At 37.7% G+C, this 16,939-nt stretch overlaps 1 long non-coding RNA gene across 5 annotated transcripts in view; it reads right to left on the reverse strand.

Annotated features, from left to right (window-relative positions):
• Positions 1–362: 362 nt before the first annotated feature.
• Positions 363–16,939, reverse strand: part of LOC106028066 (uncharacterized) — a 33,852-nt gene continuing 17,275 nt past the window's right edge. For 2 of the 5 annotated variants that reach the window (XR_001201686.3, XR_010040742.1), the window contains one exon: positions 4,831–12,689. This is a non-coding gene — a long non-coding RNA (uncharacterized LOC106028066). Of the gene's footprint in view, positions 2,314–4,830; positions 12,690–16,939 lie in introns of those variants that run through there. The other 3 variants (XR_010040745.1, XR_010040744.1, XR_010040743.1) reach the window with 3 other exon arrangements.

Genomic DNA, 16,939 nt, shown 5'->3' on the forward strand with positions numbered 1-16,939 from the left:
TTCATTTCATGCTCCCACATTACAAATCTGCCCTCCAGTTCAGATAATCTGTCCTTAGTCTCTTTCAAGCTGTTATGCCAGTTTTCAATAGAACTTTTAGTTTCCTGAATCTCTTTGAACCTACTTCATGTATTCTATGTTTTCTCTATTTTCTCCATCAAGCAATTCTCCCCTTTTTTTCTGTTCTTCCATTCCACCATCTGTTTTTTCTTGGGTGGTGCTTATCGTATCTCTATTCTACTTATATCTTGCTTTATTCCATTAAATACTTTACTTTTGAACTCATCTATGAGGCTCTGAAGATATTGCTTTATGTCTATTGGTGCCGTGTCTATATTGCATGTTTTTTGTCCTCATTCTCCTTTGCATTTACCTTTCCTGGATCAGTGTTCTCAGGACTGGGGACTGAGGACACTTTCTTGTTTCTCCCTCTTCCCATACTTTTTGTTCCTTCCATACAAGCATATATATAGGAGGCCCGGTTTTTTTCTTTGTGGGTTACAGTTTGTTTTAATCTGCTGGCTAGGTGTTCCCCCCACACACACACACTTCAGTGTACTAGGGAGACACAGACCTGGGCAGCCTCTGCTGGGCCCACCCCTCCAGGTCAACCTAGTGAAGGCTCCACTGCTAGGGTGCACTGCCAGGCACTGGGACCTGGTATGGGCTAGCCTACTGGGTTTTAGTCAGGGGCGTCTTCCAGGCCAAACGCTCTGAATCAATCCCACTTGAGAGGGGAATATGTGACTAAAGTCACTACAGTGTCCTGTTCCCGCTAGCCTGCCCGGTCCTGGAGTGTCCTGTTTTGGAGCCTCCTACTCTATGGAAGGGTCCCCATTCCTTTCACTCACCACAACTTGATGCAGGGCTTCTGCCAGTCCCGCTCTCAACTCTGTTCATCAATTCCCACTCTCAGAGCTTTCGCGCGTCTCTCTCCCTGCTGTGCCGCCGAATGGGACGCAGCAGTGGCGGTGGCAGGAAATTCAAATTACAATTTCCAGAGGCACAGGTTCCAGCTTCTGTACTGAGATTTTATCTGTTCCAGTTATAGCACCGGGATTGCATTTCCAGTTGGTTTGTCTCAGCTTAGTTCATTCCTGGGTTGGCAGGGTATATCTCCCCTTGCTTAGGAGTCCTCACACTGTACCATTCCTGGATTCTAAACTGGGTATCTCAGAAAGCTTCCATAGCTGCTGTTATCTATCTGCCATGTTCTCCTGGAAGTTCAGCCTGACTTGTTTGAAATGATCTCAACCACCATGAGGTGTCCAGGAGATAACACGGGTTCAGACTCAGCTCTCTGAGTAGTGGAGGGAGATTTTTTGTTCAAAGCTGGGGAAGGACTAAATTGATCTCTGTGATGATGCCTGGGAATGGGCTGACCTGAAAGCAGATCTCTGGCCATCAGCAAAGTTGGTATCAAGTTGTGTTTGGGGAGCCACTGATGATGTCATCGAAAGGCAGGTTAAATATAAGGCAGGGAGGACAGAAGATGAAGCCAGTGTGGGGGCCCAGACAGGACTAAGGACAGAAAGCCAGTATGGGGGCCAAGACAAGAAAAAGAACAGCTTCCCTGATCCTGCTATAGTATGGACATGGTCAGACTGGCTCAGTCCCTGGCTGCCATCCAGGGGTGACAGATGCACACAGGGTCCTTATGGCTGATACCAGGACTTCCGGGTATCACACACAGAGGTCTTGCCAAGGGCCAATGTCAGAGACTCCTGGCCACTTATTTCACAGAGCAGGGTCTCCCCTGCAGTTGGATGCAGCCCTCATTCATGCTGAGGTTCATCATGGAAGCTTGATGGGCTGATTGGTGTAGCAAAGCTGAAAAGGAATAAATTGTAGGACTTTTACTCAAAAGAGTCTTCTTCTTTGGAGTTCAAAGAAGAATCCAAGCCCTTTGAAAGCTGCTCTCGAGAGCACTGGGAAGCTTCTCTGCTGGTCACTGGAAGAACGGTTTCAAAAGTGAAAACAAAAGGATCTGCTGAGTTGTCCATAACTTCTTACTGCCTGGGACCAATGCTCAGCACCTTGGCATGGAGTGTGGAGAATCAGATGAGGCATGCCGGAGAGAGAGGTTCCTGTAGAAACTGATGCAGGATGGGGTGGGTCGGCCGGGGGGCCAGGAAGATAGAAGACCCAGGTGAAGGTGTCTTATCTGGTGCCACAGCCTCAGTCTGGTCACACAAGAGCTCAGGAGTGTGACTCCAGGCTGAGGATGGACTCATTTGCAGTGAGGGACCCAGGAGCCCCAGGAGAGCCAGAGCAGTTCCCTGAAAGCAAGTCCCCTGTACACATGGATAATGGCTGAGGAAGAGAAAGAAACACCATGAAGATAGCACAGCTGAGCAGGGCCAGAGTCCTCTAAAACGTTTTCAGCAACCAAGGTATGCACCAAGCCTCGTGCTGCGGCGAGGAACCAGCTGTATAGGTGCTGTTTTCAGGGTGGAAACGTGAGCGGATGTGTGAACTTGAGCGAGTGCTTCCATTTTCTCACATAGAAAAACTCAAGAGTTCTTAGTATTGGCAAAGGAGAATGACATTGCCTCCCTTGAGGAATTGCAAGGCTTAAGTGACATGATGTATATGGGGTACTTGGCTCATTGTCTGCACATAATAAATCATTAATAGATGTTAACAGAAATGAGCAGTGAGTTTCATGTGCGTAGTCACCATTGACCACACGTTTAATCAGAAAGTTTGCAAACAGCATGGACATTGAAACAATGAATAAAGTGTGTCCTGATATTTAAGGGCAAACACACAATCTGCATTTTGGAATTCAGACATCTCAGCAGTTTTGATCTGAATTATTCAGGGAACCAACTCAACTTTTTGCCTTGTTCTGTTTGGCTTGGAAACCACAAATCCCACAAACATTTTGATCCTTTCATTACAAAACTCATAGAACTTCTCTGGGACCCAGTTTCTCATCTGTAAATGAGCTACTTTGATAAATGATCTCCAAGTTACCTTCCAAAGTGTACCATGATGGTAATATTTGGTACCTCCCATTTACGAGTGAATTAATCATAGGAAAATAAACGTTCAATTATAATGACAGTTGCATGCTCCTAAAATTTACTCAACACATTACATAAAATTGTAGTTTGACTTCAGTTAGAAGTATGGAGAGAGGAACAGGAATCATTTTATTTACTGTTTGGATGTTTTGCTGTGTTAGGTTTAAAAACTATGTAAGGTTGAAAGAGAGATGAGTTATCTTTAAAAGAACTAAAATTATTATCTTCATTTTAAAAGAAAACCTCCAGCCCAGATCTGGGTCTGCCAGTTTGATTCTCCCAAAAGAAACTACCATGATGAGAAAGCTCCACACCACAGTTGTGCGGAGAGAAACTACAGCTGTCTTTGTTGAAATCAGAGATACGCGATTTTTGTAACAGACATAGATTCTAAGTTAGGAGACTGTTAGTTTTTTAATGTCCTTTAAAACTACCTCAAAATGGATATCAGATCAAGCCGATGAGATCTGATCACTTAAATGATTCTAGAGAAATTAGAAAGACGGTATAAAATTACATGTATTAAATTATAATCATGATGGTCTAGGAATAGCACTCTTGATCTTACTGTGAGACTTGATCATTTGTAAAGTACTAAATTTTTCCTTAAAAGTCCTCTCATGGAAGAATAGGAGATAAACACAAATTTCATCATGTATTTAAATATTAGTCTTAAAAGAGAAATTGCATTGTGTTGAAGCTCAAAATGTGATTTGTCACATTTTCTGTAGCTTGCAGGTTGCTTTCCTTCAGGGCACCTTCTGTGCAGAGCGTCAGGAGGCAGACAACATGAGCCAAGCTTACTACAGATGTAAAATGCTAGCTTTCTCCCCACAGGTCCAGCCTCCGTAAACAGAGGATGGGAAAGAGGAAAGAAGGTGCAGAAACACCAGTGCTGGTTGCATTTTGGAAACTTACAGAAATTCAGGTTTGATTAAGATTTTTTTTTCTTTATTTTAGAAAAGCAAAATAGAAAAAGGATAGAAATTTGTGCTGTGGAGCTGAATTTGAAGAACATATTGAAAGAAATCTGTCCCTTTTCTTTCCATGGAAATGTGCTTCAGCAAAGTGTAAGCGGTGCTTCTAGAAAGAAACTCACTGCTCCAGCTACAGGGGCAAGATCAGGGCACAGATGAGATGGGTGGCACTCATTCCAATTCTGCCTCTCCAGCTCTCCAGCTGGGGGAGCTCAGGCCTGGCTGCCTCATACAGCGTGGAAGGCTCCAGAAGGTTCCCTTGGTGGGGTCTGGAACCAGGAGCAAGGTGCCAGGGCCAGAGCTGTGCCTTACAGCAGCACAGACTGAGTGTGCAGCTCAGGGAAGAGCATTTGCTTGGCAAATGTAACTCCCTGGGTCTGCTGTACCACACTGAAAAAAAAATCAGAAGAAAAAAGAAACAGCTTTTGATAGTATGGTCAAAACAGGATCTGTAACTTCAAAATCACTAGAAGGAAATTAATCAAATAAATCATTGTTTATATTACCAAAAAAAAGAGGGGAAAAATCAAAGGCAGAAGCAAATAAAATGAAAATGCCATAATAACAAAGAGGGGTCAGGAATATCCCTTATGAAAATAGATAAAATGCATTAATGAAAATCAGCCTGTATTAATATCAGATAGAGACTATTTGAAAGCATAAAAGCAGGTAACAAAATCAAGAGTTTTTTCTTCCTTTAAAAATAATGACAAGACATAACTGAAGATGATAATGCCTACAAAATTGTATGCACAAAGCTACAATCTAAGTAAGATACTTTGAAATAATTTTATACACTCTTAATAGAGCACATGGGCCAAAAATTAATGAAGATATAAGGTTTTAATCATACAGCTACATATAAAATTACACTGCATGTTTTTAAGTGAGTACAGATAATGTGAATATGGTAACATTAGGTACAGACAAGTGTCAAGTTACTCAGAAGCATATTTTGTCACATATTTTCTGACAACAGTGAAAAAGACCAAGAGCTAGTAACAAAAATATAAATGTATACCTAGAAAAACTTATCTTTCTTTATAAATAAAAAGATATGTAAAACATGCATGCTGGAAGCATAGGGGAAAAGGTGGTATCAGAATATTTAATAAACAGCTTTATTTCATGTATTTATTTGCTGTTTGCACTTGTTCTGAGGAGTGTATGTTCATCTCAGATGCCCATTTTTGTACTGAGTCTTTAAATTTGGAGAAGTCTGAGATTTTTAAATTCTTTATATATTCTGGATAGAAGTCCTTTGTTTGAAGAACTGGCTAAGATGTTTTTTTTCCCATTCTGTGGGTTGTCTTTTTACTCTGTTGGTGATTTATTTTGCTGTACAAAAGCTTTTTAATAGGATGAGATCCAAGTTGTTGATTCTTCATAGTATTTCACATGCCGTTGGGGTTTTGTTCATGAAATCTTCACCTACACATGTGTATTCAAGAGTTCTATTTTCTCTTCCAGCAGATTGTTTCTGTTTTAATACTTAGATCCTCAATCTATTTTTATTTTAGCTTAGAGCATGGTGATAGACATGGGTCTAGTTTTAATCTTTGGCATGTGGAAAGCCATTTTTTCCAGCACCATTTACTAAAGAGGCTGTCTGGCCACTTTGTCAAAGATCAGATGGCTGGTATATTTAAAGTTGTTTCTGCTTCTTCCAACTTGTTCACCCTCACTGGTCGTTTGAGAGATGCAAATTAAAACAATGCTGAGATTCCATCTAACTCCAGAAAGAATGGCTATTATCAACAAATTACCAATAATAAATGTTGGAGGGGCAGTGGGGAAAAAGGAACTCTTCTCCACCATCGGTAGGAGTGTAGACTGGTGCAACCACTATGAAAATCAGTGTGGAAATTCCGGAAAAAGGTAGAACCAGGGATTCCATTTGACTCAGCTATTCCCCTTGTCAGTATCCTCCCAAAGGAATTAAAAGCATCAGTACAGCAAAGTATGCACAGCCATGGTTATATCAGCACATACTTTTAAATGAAATAAATCAGACACATGTGTAAATATAGCATTGTCTCTCTGGTATGAGAAACTGAAAGTATAAATAAGAAGCAAAATGTATAATAGACACTGTAAAATAGGAGACTATTGTCCAAAGGAGAAGGAGAATGGGGATAGAAAGGAAAGAAAAAAATCAGAAAAAAGGGGTAAACTAAAAACAAAGCTTTGTAAATAAGGAGGGGAAGAGAGGTGGAAGAGAGGGGAGAGGAGTGGGGAGAGAAAGGAACTAAAATGTAACAGGTACAGGTATTAACTCCCTATGAATGTGATCATTATGCAAATCTAAATTGTACCAGTAAACTTAATTAAAGTACTGTTTAATAAATAGCTACAATAATACTCCATGTATATGGAAACATAAAATGTTGCCACAGTTCTAATTAGACATAAATGTATGGCATAAAATGGATATTACACAAAAAAGGACCAATTAATATAATTTTATGATGATATTAAGCTTAGAAAAAACAAAGCAAAAGAAACCAAAGGCTAAAGAAAAAAAAGTTACTTAATAGGACAAATTTGATAAAGAAATTGGAGATAATTGTTAAAAGAGTAATTTCAATTATAAGCTCTAGTGTCTTTAAGAAAATAAAAGATGCCTGGAAAACACAAGGTTGTGAGCTTGATCCCAGGTAGAAAGAAAGAAAGAAAGAAAGAAAGCTATGTATTACCAGATTCAAAAGAAATTACGTATATGAAAATATATAATAGATCATCTGGCCAACAATTTTGAAGAGTTTAAATAGTTAACTCATTATTTTCAAGAGCATTTCTTTCTTTCTTTCTTTCTTTCTTTCTTTCTTTCTTTCTTTCTTTCTTTCTTTAGTACCTGGGATTGAACTCACAACCTCGTGCTTGCCAGGCAGACACTTATGCCACTGAGCTAAATCCCCAGCCCTCCAATGCATTTTTTATGTTCTATTTCTATGTTTTACATTTTATTTATGGAATTTTCTCTCCATATATTTATTCTGCCTGCCCATTCCAGGAGAGACAACAACTTCAAATGTTACAATTTTTTAGGGTACATAGGTAGCTTCTAGGTTAAGTCTTCTTTCACTCTTATTCTTTACAAATATTTTAGTCATTCTTCCTCATTTCTTGTTGTGGAATGATTTGGTCTATTTTTTCAATAATTTCATTGAAATCTAGTAAATTATTTGATTTTGAAAATACTAAAATTTTTGCAAGTATTCTTTTTGCGAATATTCTTCCAGTCAAAAACATGGTATAGCCCACCATGTTTTTAATTTTACTTTATGTTAACAAAGTTCTGAATGTTTCTTTAAAAAAATATATATTCATGTATTTGTTCTTAGGAGTTTTATTTTATATGTTTCCTCAGAAATTTGTATTCTTTTTCTAAAAATTTGACTTTTGAACCACCTATTTCTTGCCAAATATTTAGATTATAGCTAGCCACAGACTGAAATATATTATCAATTCATAAAATTTTAGTTTTCTCGTCGATTTTCTAGGAAGTCAATCACATTATTTGAATAAATAAATAAATAAATAAAGGTGTCTGTTCCATGGAAAGCATTAACTCTTTTATTTACTTTCTTACCTTATTGTGCTAGGTAGAGGCTTCAAAAAGTTAAATATTAATGATAATAACAAGGATCCTGTAATACCCTGAATTCCTGATTTTAATTTTTAAAATAATATCTCTTATTAAGAATAGAAGCTTTTCAATTTTATTTTACTGAGACATGTTTTACAGATAAGATGTAGTAGAGGAACCTCAAAGAAAACTTTACAAATGGACACAAGCAAACAAATTATCAATAAACCAAGATGGCATTTGGAGAAATGTACACAGGTACCACAGGAAGACAGAGGAGTGAAAACAAGAAATAAAATGGAAAATGGTAATAAAATGTCAGGATTAAACTCTATGACATCATAATTATTTTAAAAGTAAATGGTCTAAATGTCAATTAAAAAACAAAACAGAATAGATTTAAAAAGTTATCCAACCATATGCTGTCTATAAGAAACCCACTCCAAATACACACAATTACACATGTGAGTGAAATGCAATAGGATTGAAAGGTATCCCATGCATATGCTGACCTAAAAACTGGGGGTGCCCGTGTTAACATGAGACAGCTTCAGAGTAGAGGGAAATTGTCTAACAATGAGTGGATTAACCCACAAAGAAAACATAATCATAGTAAATGTGTGCATTGGTTACATGAAGCCTCAGAGCATGTGAAGCAAAATTAATAGCACTGGAAAGACAAAGTGCCAGTGGCATAGTGGCATTCCATAGTGGCAGTGGCAGTTGTCAGCAACCCTCTCGCCTTAATTGCTAGATGTACAACATGAAAAGCAGAGTTGAAAAAGTCCGTGGCATTAAAAACATACATTAAATACATATGAGCAACGAAATACCAGAAAACAGAGAGAAAGGAATAATAAATACATGGGCAGAAGCCAAGGAAAGTAAAGCTGGATACAGTGGCTAAAACTAGTGAAAGAAAAAGTGGGTAACTGGGTGTCAATTTCTCAAGATTGACAGAGGTAGAAGGAGAGATGGTAATCGTTGTTTGGGTCGGGCATGGTGGGGGACACGGGGACAGAATCGTTCAGGAAGAGGCAAGGGACCCTTCTGGGGCAGTTGATGTTCATTGTCACAGGGACACAGAGGAAGCCATGAGCTGCCAAAAGCCAACCACGATGAAACAGACAATCTGCACAGTCACAAACAATTCAAAACCCTCAAAGAGATCTTCATCACCAGACAGGCCCCTGCAAAACCCTGTGAGGAGTTTAGAGAAGCCATACCACTTCACAGTATTTGTAAGAGAACAAACTAGGAGAGGGCACATCTCTGTATACTTTATGAAACTTGTATCAATACTTGATATCAATAATAGCAGCAACAACAACAACAAAAAAGAACCAAGAAGTTACAGACCCTCATCTGTAACCCTGAACAAAATATCAGCAAATCAAATTTAGAAACACATAAGAGAGTTATACACCATGACCAAGTGGGATTTCTTCCAGATGTGCAAGGCTGGTTCAACACTCAAAAATCAGTCAATGTAATTCACCACATCAACAAGCTAGAAAGAAAAATGATATGCTTATATCAATTAACGATGAGAAATAATTTGACAAATTCCAATACTATTCATGATTAAAACTCACCAAAAAACAGGAAGAGAGGAATATTTTCAATTAGATAAAGCACCTCAATGTACAACCTGTAGCTTCAGCATGCCTAACAGTGAAAGACTGAATTCTTCCACTTAAGGTCAAGGACAGGAAAGATATTGCATTACATGGCTCTTGTTGACATGCTGCTAGATTTTCTGTCAGTGTAAGAAATCAAAGCCATGCGTGTCCAAAAGGAAGACACCCTCTATTGTCCCTAACTGTAGGGACATTATTTTCTAGGTAGGAAATCCCAAAGAATTACAATAGTTTTTTGCCAAACTAATTAACAAGTTTGGCAAGGTTGCAGGATACAAATTCAACATAGAAAAAAATTGGTCATATTTTTACAAGCTAATGAATAGAAACCAATATTAAAAGTATAACCCGTTGTCTAAATGCTATGAGGAAAATGAAATAGTTACACATCGGTAACATAAGTTATATAGGAACTTAATGCTGAAAATTATGATATGCTGATGAATGAAATCAGTGACTTAATCAAAAGAAGAAATACACAATGTTTATTGATTGTAATAATTGACAGAGAGAATCCATGGATTCCCTTGAAGTTGTTCCAGGGGTCTAAAGCAACTCCTGTCAAACTCCAGCAGTGTTTTCCACAAACATATATAGGTTTAATTTATATGGAAAAGAACGCTCTAAACAAGCTAAAGATAATACTTTAGAAGAACAAAAAAGGAGCATACTGAATCCAGCTTTATTCAAGATAACGATATTGGTGGAGGGAGTCATATATAATAGTAGATTAAAATACAGTCCCCAGAAATAGTAATGCACACTCATGCAGCTGATTTTGACAAAAGAACAAAAGCAGGTCCATGATGGTTTGGGAGGCACTGAATGTCCACATGCCATAAAAATGAACCTGTACCCATGTCTCTTAATTTCTACCTCAAGTAAAAATTAACTCGGTATAGATCAATGGTTTATGTTTAAAACACAGGGTAAGCAAGGAGTATTTGGACATGACATCAAAAGCACAATTTATAAAGAAAGGAATTAATAAATTAGCCCATCAAAAATACAACTTTTGCTCTACAGAAACCCTGTTAAGAAGATGAAAAGACAAGCTACAGACTGGTAGGAAATATTTGCAAACAAACAATCCAATTAGAAAATGGGCAAAAGATATGAATAGACATTTCACTGAAGAGGATACACAGATGGCGAATAAGCACATGAAAAGATGTTCAGTATCATTAGCCATTAGGGAAATGCAAATGAAACCACAAGGAGATATTACTGCACACCTAGAAGAATGGCGGAAATGAAAAGAAAAAATTGTGATATCATCCAATGCCAGGAAGGAGGCAGAGAGAGTGAAGTACTTACACATCAGTGTGGGGATAAAAAATGAAAATCACAAAGGTAAACATAGGCAGAGCATGTGACCCAGCAGTTGCACCCTCCTTTACAACATTTGAACAATAAAAACCTACATTCACAGCAAAACCCGTCCCCAAGTTGTCACAGTAGTATAACCCCAAGCTAATTCTTCAGCCGGTGAATTGTTGTAACTCTGGTACATCCATGCAATGGAATATCATTTGGCAATAGAAAGGAACATACCATTAATACAGACAACAGTCTGCATTGCTCCCAAGAGAAAGATGTTGAGTTTAAGAAAAAGCTAATCTCAGGTTGCATTTTTCGTGATGTTATGAATATAACTTTCTTGAAAGTGAAAGGAGAAAATTTACAGAAATGAAGAAGGGGCTGGTGATAGAAGCATTCAGTGTTGCCTTTGTGATTCTTAGGGTGAGCTGTTCCACAGCTCGTCTGTAGGGGAAGTGTCTGGGGACAAAACTGCAGGCAGAGCTGAATGTGTGCAAACTTTAACAAGGTGTAGAGACTTGCAGTATAAGTGCTCTGTTGTGCTGTAGCTGTGCAAAGTGTTACACTGGGATAACTGGGCATATCATCACTGTACCATCATCTGTATTAATTCCTACACTTGTGTGTGAGTATGCAGTGATCTGAACGTTGTAAAAGTTAAAAAAAAATAGATCTATGTGGACTTTTGTAGTAACCATACGGTTCTGCTGTGCTAGTTTAATATGATAGAATTCCTATAATGAACCACTCATATTCTGGAATAAAGTCCTATTGGAAGTGACATTTACTTTTCTCTTATTGTTAGATTTGATTGATTTGATCTTCCATTCTGATAGATTTTTTTATATGCATACATTTCACTTGAGGTTAATCCATAGTTTTGTTTTTGGGTGTTTCACTAGCTTTGCAAAAATAACCAGGAAACGTTCCATCTTTTTGTATGCTTGACTTCAGTTTATGCACCATGGAACTCATTGCATTTTTGGGAGAATTCACCCCCAGTGTTCTGGACCTATAGTGCTTGAAGAAGGTAATTCTTTGGAAACAGTTCCAATTTTTCCATGTTTATTTTTCATTCAGTTTTTCAACTTCTTTGACTGATTTTGTCATCTTATATTTTCTTAGATTCTTCAATACTCCCAAACATTAGCATTGAGTTTCTATCTGATATTCTATTCTAATTTTTAAATTTTCTTGTTTCTGTGATATTATTTCTTGTCTCACTTTCATATGACACTAACCTGAGTATATGTATTCTGTATACACTTGTGTTTTAAATTTTAGTTTTTCCATGTAGCACTTAAAATCAAATCATTTTGATATATGGAGTCTTGTAGGGTCCTAAGTACATCAATATGCTAGTTAATGATTTCTCTGTCTCTAGATACTAGACAGATACATAGACAGATTTCTCACTCTTTACCACAATAAAGCCTACTTAGGTTAAAATATAGATTAAAGAAATGCAAAAGAAATTGAAAAGTTCTTGGAGAAAAAATGTTATGCACTTGATTTCCAGTCAAAAAAGGCTTCTCTAAGTATGGAGGCAAAAAAGGAAACAAAAGTTCAATTGAAACAAAAATCTTTAAATTCTATACAACAAAATATTGTAAACATAAATGTTTAGATATCTGTATCCTTCAAAGTGAACTTTGACCAGTATATCCCACCATCTGAAAAAATTATCAGCCCCAAACACAAAATGTAAAATCTAAAACTACAAATTTTAGAAGGAAACATAAGAAAAAAATCATGTCTGCTAAATATCCTCAAATACAATAGGAAAATCAGTATCCATAAGAGAAAAGAAATTCTGAAAACTTGGAGTTGATCAAAATTAAAAACTTCCTCTCCCTAAAAGATATTGCTGGTAGAAAAATGAAAGACAGGATGAGGAAGACATATATCTGAAAACATGTATCTGAAATAAAGATTTTATTAAAAACTGGAAAAGACACTTTATTGTAGAGGTGTATGGATGTCAAATAAGCAGGTGAAAGAAACATTCAGTTTTGTTAATGATTAGGGAATGAGGATTATATCCTCGGTCCTACCTATTCGTATGAGTAGACTTCGTAAGGTTGGTCATTCCAAGTGCTGATGAAGATGTGGCTGAACCGGAACTCTCGGTCTGCTGATAAAAAGGCAAAATGATAAATATTTGGAAAGTATTTGGCAGTTTTCTTGAAAGACAGAGAGAGATAGTCTCTTGTCACATGATCCAGTATCTTGTTGGTTTTCTCCTCACATATTCTACCAAGAACTACACGCCAGTCCTGCAACACAGCCAAGTCACTAGATATTTGTGAAATAAAGTGAAAAATGGGAACATAAGTCCATACCCATACTTGTACATCCATGTTCATCCAGAGGTGTCAGAAAGAACGCTGAGCAGGAAACAACCCCAATGTCCCTCAGCTGCTTCCTGAAGAGGCAGGATACAGCATATTGATGCAGTGGAGCCCAGTACCACCGGACAACAGAAAACAACGAACTCTTGAGCCATATATGCACAACATGAATGATCCCCAGCTAGTTAAAGCAAATTCTTACTTTACGTGTATACCTTTAAATCATTCCCCAAGCTGATATGCTGACAGTACCTTTTCTCAGACTTAAATTCTTACATGAAAAAAAATTAATCTTCCCAAGTGGGAACCACTTGCACCAGGCTTTGCAGTCCAGATATGCTTCTTCTTATCAGATTCCCTTTCCTGATATAACTCTGATTCTCTGAAGTAGATTTTCCTTTGTGTACAGGTTACACCCACACCCCCAAATTTCCCTGCCCTTAGGCAACAATACCTTTTCAGTTTTAGGGAAGAAATCTTAGTTTTAATATCTTTCTTCAAAAAAATTCATGTTCAATATTTCTTCCTCTGGAATAGCTTTCTATGCACACGTATAAGTGCAACTTTTTAGGGTTGCTTTGTGTTGGTTTATTGATGTTTCCTCCACTTAACTGTAAAGTATTAATTTTTCAACAAATGTTCAAAATATCCTTTCTACCACTTGCTGCTTTGGACTGAGAAGACGAAGAGTAGAGTATAACTCAGTCCTCTTGGAAGTGACGAAGACCACAGCAGCTCCCAAAGGGAAATGAGAGCCATCACCTGGATATTAGCAGGGCACAGGTCTAGAGCTCTTCTGCTTTGGAACTGTTCAACACTGTGGACCATTGACCATGCCAATGATCAAATATCCAGAAGTCCCTTCAAAAATGGACATGAGAGCACACACCTGGCCTGTGTCACTGAACACAGAAACCCATGCAAGATGTCGTAGAAACATAAGGAGAGGCATTAAATTCTAAAATTTTATTGTAGCTAAAAACAGATTGCCATTCATCCCCGGCAGAACACTCCTCCTTCCTTTAGACACGGGTATCTCACCACTGTCACCACTGTCGGGCAGTTCTGCAAGTGCCCTTTCATGAGTGTCATTACTTGTGTAGTTGGGGCTGTCTTGATGTCCTGGATTGATTCAAAATGCCCCCTTTCGTGGTAATTTTGGCTTTGGGCAAGAGCCAAAAGTCACATGGTGCTATATCTGGTGACTAAGGTGGATGAGGACATAGTGTCCTATTTTTATTTGACAGAAAGTTCCATAAGCCATTGATCACCAAAATAGTATACAGTGAGTGATGAAATTTTAGCAATGTGTTACAGTAAAATACACAATGCATCAGTCTCCCTCCAGATGTCCTCCCTGGCCTTGAACACACTGAACGCATCATTCTTGGCAATGTGTCTTTTACTTTAATCAACTTTAAAAAATTTTAATATTGTATATTTTGATCACATCCCTTAATTAAAAAAAAAAGGATGAAGACTCTCTTGGTGTTTGGATATTTTACCATTGTCTCCATCCTGTCCTCTTCTGGGTGGCCCCTGGCTGAGTTCTGGTGAGGACCCCAAGGGTTCTGGAGCTAGGGCTTGGTGGGTCACACAACTCATTTGTCCTCCTGGCACAGATTCCAGAAAGCAAGATGAGATTTAGCGAGCACTCTTTCTAGCACAAGGCTGAGCGCTGGAGTGCAAACACTTCAGATGCCAGCAATAAAGGAGACAATGGAAAAACATCTTAAGCAGGCTGGGAGGACACAACTAAACTGTCATCCAGAACTGCAAATACAGATAAATCATCACCTGACACTGTGATCGAAAAGCAGACATTTTCAGACAAAGATTCAGATCGCTCTCCAGTCACAAGCATCACTGAGGAAGACTCACTTCACTCAGAAAAAGTCAAACCCTAAAGAAAGCAGTGAACTGCAAAAAGGAATTAAAGTCATGCAGACAGAAGCAACACAACCATCAAAGAAGAATAATGGAAAGAGGAAAACAGATTGCAAAATTTATTGTAAGTGATAGCAACAAATCATTGTGGTATTCATGGAAGGTTAAACAAACAGACTATGAGAGCAGAATCAGGAACTATGAACTCGCATTTCATGGATTTTTAAAATGGAGACAATGTGTTTTCTGTTGTCGTCATTTAAGAATTCTTAAGCTCAATGTTTAATATTCTCTTACATGTTCTACTAAAAATGTTTAGTTTTGACTTTTGGATTTTAAATGTGATTCTATCTGATATATAGAAAATGTGAGTTGTCCTTGAATCATTTCTTGACAAGTCTATTATTTCTTTCCATCTTTGGCATCTCAACTCTGATATAGTTGCTCTATCCTGGGTTCCTGTGTGTGTGTGTGTGTGTGTGTGTGTGTGTGCCTGTGTGTAGATCCCTATCTCTAGCCAATTGAAAAATTCAAAATGGATTAAAGACTTAAACAAGAGCCCTAAAATTATAAGATTCCTGGAAGGAAACAGGAAAATTATTTCAGGACTTTGGAATGGGCAAGTATTTGGAGAAAAACAACCATAGAAAACAAAAGCAAAAATAGACAAATTAGATTATGTCAAACTAAAGTGTATTTGCTCAACAAAGGAATGGGCAATCAATATATTACAGAGATAATTTACATAAGAGGAGGAAGTATTTGCAAAATATGCCTGTGACAAAGGATAAATATTTAGAATGTATAAAGAACTCTACAACTAAAATACTCAATGAACCAGGACCTAAAGAAGTATAAGTCTGATCCCAGCCCGAGCAACTTAGAAACCTAGAAATATTCCATTTCAAAAAGAAAAACAGAATGGCTGGGAGTGTAGCTCAAGGTGAAGGCCCTGGATTTAACCCCCAGCATCACAAAAGTGAAAGAACGGAAACAAGAAAAAAGCAAAAGAACCAAAAACCAAAACCAAACCAAAACAAAAAACACCTGAAATAACCTCAAGAAATTAAAAATGGAGCTATATTATTATCTAGTAATTCTGCTCCTTAGGTCTGTATCCAAAGGAAATGAAATCAGCCCATTGAAGAAACAACTGCAGTCTGACGTTTATTGCATTGTGTTCATAAGAACTGAGTGTTCACATACTGATAAAAGGATTGAACACGATACAAAACCATCAATGGAATCCTATTTGACCTCAAAAAGAATGATACACCATTATGGCAACAGGGGTGGAAAAAGATATCACTAAGTCAAGAGTAACTCAGGTGCAGAACGACAGACACCCAATGATCTCATTCACCTGTAAAACAGAAACAAACGTGACTTCTATAGCAGTTGTGAATGGAATGACTTTTATCAGAAGGCAGGGCTGGTAGTGGGGAGCAAGGGGTGTGGAGGAGCTGACACTGGGCTGAGTTACAGTTAGCTGGAAGCTGACCATGGTTAGTGAGAAGCTCTGGGTGCTACTGCGTAGTACTAGGACTATAGGTGATGACGACGATGATGATGTTTGTATATTTCACAAAACTGTAAGAAAGAAGTTTGAATTTTTTTACCACAAAAATGGTAAATTGAGGCACTAGAAAAGCTTAACTGGATTTAAACATTTCAGGGTATATATACATCCAGCGGCACTCACAGATGGGTACAATCTTATGTTTGTTCATAGTTAAAAATAAATTTTATGTTAATAATTTAAAAATAATATTAAAATATGTATATATTTCAATTCATGTGGCAATTTTAAATGAGTCATAGAATCATTGAAACATTAACATGCCTAATATATGAACACTCTTCAAATACAAAACATTACTTTAAAAACAGAAGGTGCATGAAAGAAACTTCATGGGCAAATCTCAGTGAAGCAGAGTGGTGGCTTTAGCAGGAGGAAAAGGGATGAGAAAGATTGGACTTCACTCCACATTGATTGCATTACTGGACACAGCTTCAAGGAGGAATTAGAACACAGCTCCTAGCAGGCAAGCAGGGGTTGGAGTGCTCGCTTTGTTAGATGGTTGTGAATAGGATTGGCATCCCGGTGATACTGCATTCATCTAACAAATGCACAACGCTTGCTGTT

The sequence above is a fragment of the Cavia porcellus genome, unplaced genomic scaffold (genome assembly GCF_034190915.1).
Source record: "Cavia porcellus strain 051 isolate PalLab524CR breed Dunkin Hartley unplaced genomic scaffold, mCavPor4.1 scaffold_18, whole genome shotgun sequence".
Taxonomy (NCBI): Eukaryota; Metazoa; Chordata; class Mammalia; order Rodentia; family Caviidae; genus Cavia; species Cavia porcellus.